The following is a 6,236-nucleotide window of genomic DNA, read 5'->3' as shown; positions in this document are numbered from 1 at the left end:
TAGAGGGTAGTCAGTACACAAAATGTCCATTTTAAAGATTTTTTTTTTTTAAGTATATACTTTTCCAAAAATGTCTGGCTTGCACGGTGATGTGTGTGGAAATGTGTGTTGGTGCATGTTAGAGTAAGCATGCTGTGAAAATAATAAGTTAATTGACTTTTAACCCTCTCCAAAATGCTTCACATACTCATTGTTGTCAACAACAATGACAGAAGGAAGTGAACAGAGCCGCCATGGTATCCCACCGAAGATCCTCACCGAAGACTGAACAGGGCCCTTCATGGTAGACCGTCACCGAAGACTGAACAGGGCCCTTCATGGTAGACCGTCACCGAAGACTGAACAGGGCCCTTCATGGTAGACCGTCACTGAAGACTGAACAGGGCCCTTCATGGTAGACCGTCACCGAAGACTGAACAGGGCCCTTCATGGTAGACCGTCACCGAAGACTGAACAGGGCCCTTCATGGTAGACCGTTCATGGTAGACCGACTGAAGACTGAACAGGGCCCTTCATGATAGACCGTCACCGAAGACTGAACAGGGTCCTTCATGGTATCCCCTCACCGAAGACTGAACAGGGCCCTTCATTGTATCCCCGTCACCGAAGACTGAACAGGGCCCTTCATGGTGTTGAACAGGGTCCTTCATGGTCACCGAAGACTGAACAGGGCCCTTCATGGTAGCCCTCACTGAAGACTGAACAAGGCCCTTCATGGTATCCCCTCACCGAAGACTGAACAGGGCCCTTCATGGTATCCACTGAAGACTGAACAAGGCCCTTCATGGTATCCCCTCAAAGACTGAACAGGGCCCTTCATGGTATCCCCTCACCGAAGACTGAACAGGGCCCTTCATTGTTGACCGTCATAATAATACTGAAGACTAACAATTCATGGTATCCCCTCACCGAAGACTGAACAGGGCCCTTCATTGTTGACCGTCACCGAAGACTGACAGGGCCCTTCATGGTATCCCCTCACCGAAGACTGAACAGGGCCCTTCATGGTAGACCGTCACCGAAGACTGAACAGGGCCCTTCATGGTAGACCGTCACCGAAGACTGATCAGGGCCCTTCATGGTATCCCCTCACCGAAGACTGATCAGGGCCCTTCATGGTAGCCCGTCACCGAAGACTGAACAGGGCCCTTCATGGTATCCCCTCACCGAAGACTGAACAGGGCCCTTCATGGTATCCCCTCGCTGAAGACTGAACAGGGTCTCCATGGTAGCCCATCACCGAATACTGAATAGGGCCCTTCATGGTATCCCCTCACCAAACTGACTCTCCAACAGGGCCCTTCATGGTATCCCCTCACTGAAGACTGAACAGGGCCCTTCATGGTAGACCGTCACCGAAGACTGAACAGGGTCTCCATATTAGCCCTTCATCAAAGACTGAAGAAGATACTTGACAACATGATTGAGTGGTCAGGGCTTTCACTGTTTGGCCCAGGTTGGGGGAAGGGAACTGTGAAAAAGGAAGTTGAATTAGTCTATTTACTTTCAAACCTCAAGCTACCAGTATTCTTCACCAGCCATCATTGGAGCCGTCTCACTGAAAGGCCAAAGATGACAATTGATCAGGTAATTGATCTGGTAATTTATCAGATAATTGATCAGGTAATTTTTAGATAATTGATCAGTTAATTGATCAGATATTTGACCGATCAGGGCTTTCACTGGACACAGTCTTCAGTATTATGTGTTTACCAGAAAATAAAAGTAGAAAAACTGGTCAGGTTAAAAAAGACTCAGATAAGACATGACAATAATCTGGGTTGTGAGTGACAGGACACGCTAATGGAGGCACGTCTTATACAGTATGTGGCAGAGTCTGGACCATATCTTAAAAAGTACACCAAATTGGACAAATAGGCTTCATCGGTAATTTTTCAAAACTGTCATTTGGCTGTCATGATGATTATTAAAACAACTGTACATCACACATTCCACAAGGTGGCGATAGAGGTAGGTGGAAGGAAATGAGGAAATAGCAGGAAGTGAATGACAGAGTTGTGTTAACAAGAACTGTTGTATTAAAATTGAAGACCTATTCAATCCGATCCGTCCTCAAATTCAGGTTTATTATTATTATACAGTGATAATAAAACAAGACTGACACAATGAACACAAATCAACTTACTTTTATTGAAAAAGTTTAATATTCTGTAAACATTCAATATTCAAATCTTCAGAAATAAGTTGACTAAAATACAAAATATTTGTATATCCTTTCATACATAAGGCTATCGTTTCATTTCCAGTTATATGAAGGCATCTAAGAAGTCACAGAGGATATTCAAGAAGGTGCAGGAATACATTCATAGCCATACTCAGTGTTGTCACGGTGACAGTGTACAAACAACCATAATCTCCTCCTAAAACCAAACAGTTAAAGCACTAAATAGTTAGGTCGCCCATGTTATTGGCAGTACAATTGCCGCAATTCGTGAGTAACACTACTCTAGCACAGGGTTGTCAAACTCATTTTGCTCTGCGGGCCGCATTCAGTCTTCACCAATGTCCGGAGTGCCGCACTTAAAATGTGTATGTATTGTCTTGGCGTCAAAATGTGCAAAAATGTGCAAAATGTCCTCTATCCATCGGTTTGGGAATTTTTGATGCTCCCTGACTGTCTAGCTTTCATTATGATGACTGTTAGCTAGCTGGACAGAGTGAAGAGACTATATATGTAGCTTTCATTATGATGACTGTTAGCTAGCTGGACAGAGTGAAGTGACTATAAATGTAGCTTTCATTATGATGTTAGCTAGCTGGACAGAGTGAAGAGACTATATATGTAGCTTTCATTATGATGACTGTTAGCTAGCTGGACAGAGTGAAGAGACTATAAATGTAGCTTTCATTATGATGACTGTTAGCTAGCTGGACAGAGTGAAGAGACTATATATGTAGCTTTCATTATGATGACTGTTAGCTAGCTGGACAGAGTGAAGAGACTATATATGTAGCTTTCATTATGATGACTGTTAGCTAGCTGGACAGAGTGAAGAGACTATATATGTAGCTTTCATTATGATGACTGTTATATAAATGGTGTTATATAAATAATCTAATATAAAGCATTACTAGCAGACCAAAGCTCTGGTTAAACCAGATGCCCTCAGATAACTCTGGGCCCAGTGTCTTCAGCCAAGTCTAGAGCCTGTGTGCAATAACATGATTATCCGAAGGACACACAGCTGCCATCACGCAAATATTACTCCCCTGTAAAACTCACTGTACACACACACTCTACCCCCCCTACTGGTCGGGTGCCAAGAGCAAAGGACTTTGCTGTGCACCAATGGGGCCCGCTCTGGCTAGAGCAAGGCCCGCCTCCAACACTTCAGGACCAGTCAGAAGACCAACACGACAAGACTCCACCTACATATTCCATGTATAAAATCTGCTGTGACCAATATCTAGGCCTCTTTTTCACCTGACTCCTTACCGGGTTATATGAACTAGATCCGTGCACGTTAAACTGCGGGACAAGATATCTTTGATCAATAAACGGCCTTTTTGATACACCTGATTCCACTCTGTCCAGCGTCGTTGATTTGCATTCCCTCTCCAGTATGAAACACTAACACTGGACAGAGTGAAGAGACTATATATGTAGCTTTCATTATGATGACTGTTAGCTAGCTGGACAGAGTGAATAAACTATATATGTAGCTTTCATTATGATGACTGTTAGCTAGCTGGACAGAGTGAAGAGACTACATTTAGGTCCATTATAATTTCTAAATAGTTATGGTTTGGTTTTAATTATTTAAATGTCGATTGAGATTGTTGTTAGTCAAAAAAATGTAACAAATTCAAATATTTATTTGTGTCTACTACGAGCCGTATGTTAGACAGTTCTACTGTAGCGTCTACTAGTGGGCCATATGTTAGACAGTTCTACTGTTCTACTACGAGCCGTATGTTAGACAGTTCTACTGTAGCGTCTACTAGTGGGCCGTATGTTAGACAGTTCTACTGTAGCGTCTACTAGTGGGCCGTATGTTAGACAGTTCTACTGTAGCGTCTACTACGAGCCGTATGTTAGACAGTTCTACTGTAGCGTCTACTAGTGGGCCGTATGTTAGACAGTTCTACTGTAGCGTCTACTACGAGCCGTATGTTAGACAGTTCTACTGTAGCGTCTACTAGTGGGCCGTATGTTAGACAGTTCTACTGTAGCGTCTACTACGAGCCGTATGTTAGACAGTTCTACTGTAGCGTCTACTACGAGCCGTATGTTAGACAGTTCTACTGTAGCGTCTACTACGAGCCGTATGTTAGACAGTTCTACTGTAGCGTCTACTAGTGGGCCGTATGTTAGACAGTTCTACTGTAGCGTCTACTAGTGGGCCGTATGTTAGACAGTTCTACTGTAGCGTCTACTAGTGGGCCGTATGTTAGACAGTTCTACTGTAGCGTCTACTAGTGGGCCGTATGTTAGACAGTTCTACTGTAGCGTCTACTACGAGCCGTATGTTAGACAGTTCTACTGAAGCGTCTACTAGTGGGCCATATGTTAGACAGTTCTACTGTAGCGTCTACTACGAGCCGTATGTTAGACAGTTCTACTGTAGCGTCTACTAGTGGGCCGTATGTTAGACAGTTCTACTGCAGCGTCTACTACGGGCCGTATGTTAGACAGTTCTACTGTGGGCCAATGTTAGACAGTTCTACTAGTGGGCGTGGGCCATATGTTAGACAGTTCTACTGCAGCGTCTACTACGGGCCGTATGTTAGACAGTTCTACTGTAGCGTCTACTAGTGGGCCGTATGTTAGACAGTTCTACTGTAGCGTCTACTACGGGCCGTATGTTAGACAGTTCTACTGTAGCGTCTACTAGTGGGCCGTATGTTAGACAGTTCTACTGTAGCGTCTACTAGTGGGCCGTATGTTAGACAGTTCTACTGTAGCGTCTACTAGTGGGCCGTATGTTAGACAGTTCTACTGTAGCGTCTACTACGGGCCGTATGTTAGACAGTTCTACTGTAGCGTCTACTAGTGGGCCGCTAGTTAGACAGTTCTACTGTAGCGTCTACTAGTGGGCCGTATGTTAGACAGTTCTACTGTAGCGTCTACTAGTGGGCCGCTAGTTAGACAGTTCTACTGTAGCGTCTACTAGGGGCCGTATGTTAGACAGTTCTACTGTAGCATCTACTAGTGAGCAGTATGTTAGACAGTTCTACTGTAGCGTCTACTACGAGCCGTATGTTAGACAGTCCTACTGTAGCGTCTACTAGTGGGCCGTATGTTAGACAGTTCTACTGTAGCGTCTACTAGTGGGCCGTATGTTAGACAGTTCTACTGTAGCGTCTACTAGTGGGCCGTATGTTAGACAGTTCTACTGTAGCGTCTACTACGAGCCGTATGTTAGACAGTTCTACTGTAGCGTCTACTAGTGGGCCGTATGTTAGACAGTTCTACTGTAGCGTCTACTAGTGGGCCGTATGTTAGACAGTTCTACTGTAGCGTCTACTAGTGGGCCGTATGTTAGACAGTTCTACTGTAGCGTCTACCGTACAGTTCTACTGACTACGAGCCTTATGTTAGACAGTTCTACTGTAGCGTCTACTACGAGCCGTATGTTAGACAGTTCTACTGTAGCGTCTACTAGTGGGCCGTATGTTAGACAGTTCTACTGTAGCGTCTACTAGTGGGCCGTATGTTAGACAGTTCTACTGTAGCGTCTACTAGTGGGCCGTATGTTAGACAGTTCTACTGTAGCGTCTACTAGTGGGCCGTATGTTAGACAGTTCTACTGTAGCATCTACTACGAGCCGTATGTTAGACAGTTCTACTGTAGCGTCTACTAGTGGGCCGTATGTTAGACAGTTCTACTGTAGCGTCTACTACGAGCCGTATGTTAGACAGTTTTACTGTAGCGTCTACTAGTGGGACATCTGTTAGACAGTTCTACTGTAGCGTCTACTAGTGGGACGTATGTTAGACAGTTCTACTGTAGCGTCTACTAGTGGGCCGTATGTTAGACAGTTCTACTGTAGCGTCTACTACGAGCCGTATGTTAGACAGTTCTACTGAAGCGTCTACTAGTGGGCCATATGTTAGACAGTTCTACTGTAGCGTCTACTACGGGCCGTATGTTAGACAGTTCTACTGTAGCGTCTACTAGTGGGCCGTATGTTAGACAGTTCTACTGTAGCGTCTACTAGTGGGCCGTATGTTAGACAGTTCTACTGTAGCGTCTACTAGTGGGCCGCTAGTT

Source organism: Oncorhynchus masou, unplaced genomic scaffold (assembly GCF_036934945.1).
Source record: "Oncorhynchus masou masou isolate Uvic2021 unplaced genomic scaffold, UVic_Omas_1.1 unplaced_scaffold_980, whole genome shotgun sequence".
In the NCBI taxonomy this organism is placed as follows: domain Eukaryota; kingdom Metazoa; phylum Chordata; class Actinopteri; order Salmoniformes; family Salmonidae; genus Oncorhynchus; species Oncorhynchus masou.
Note: the sequence above shows the minus strand (reverse complement) of the source record.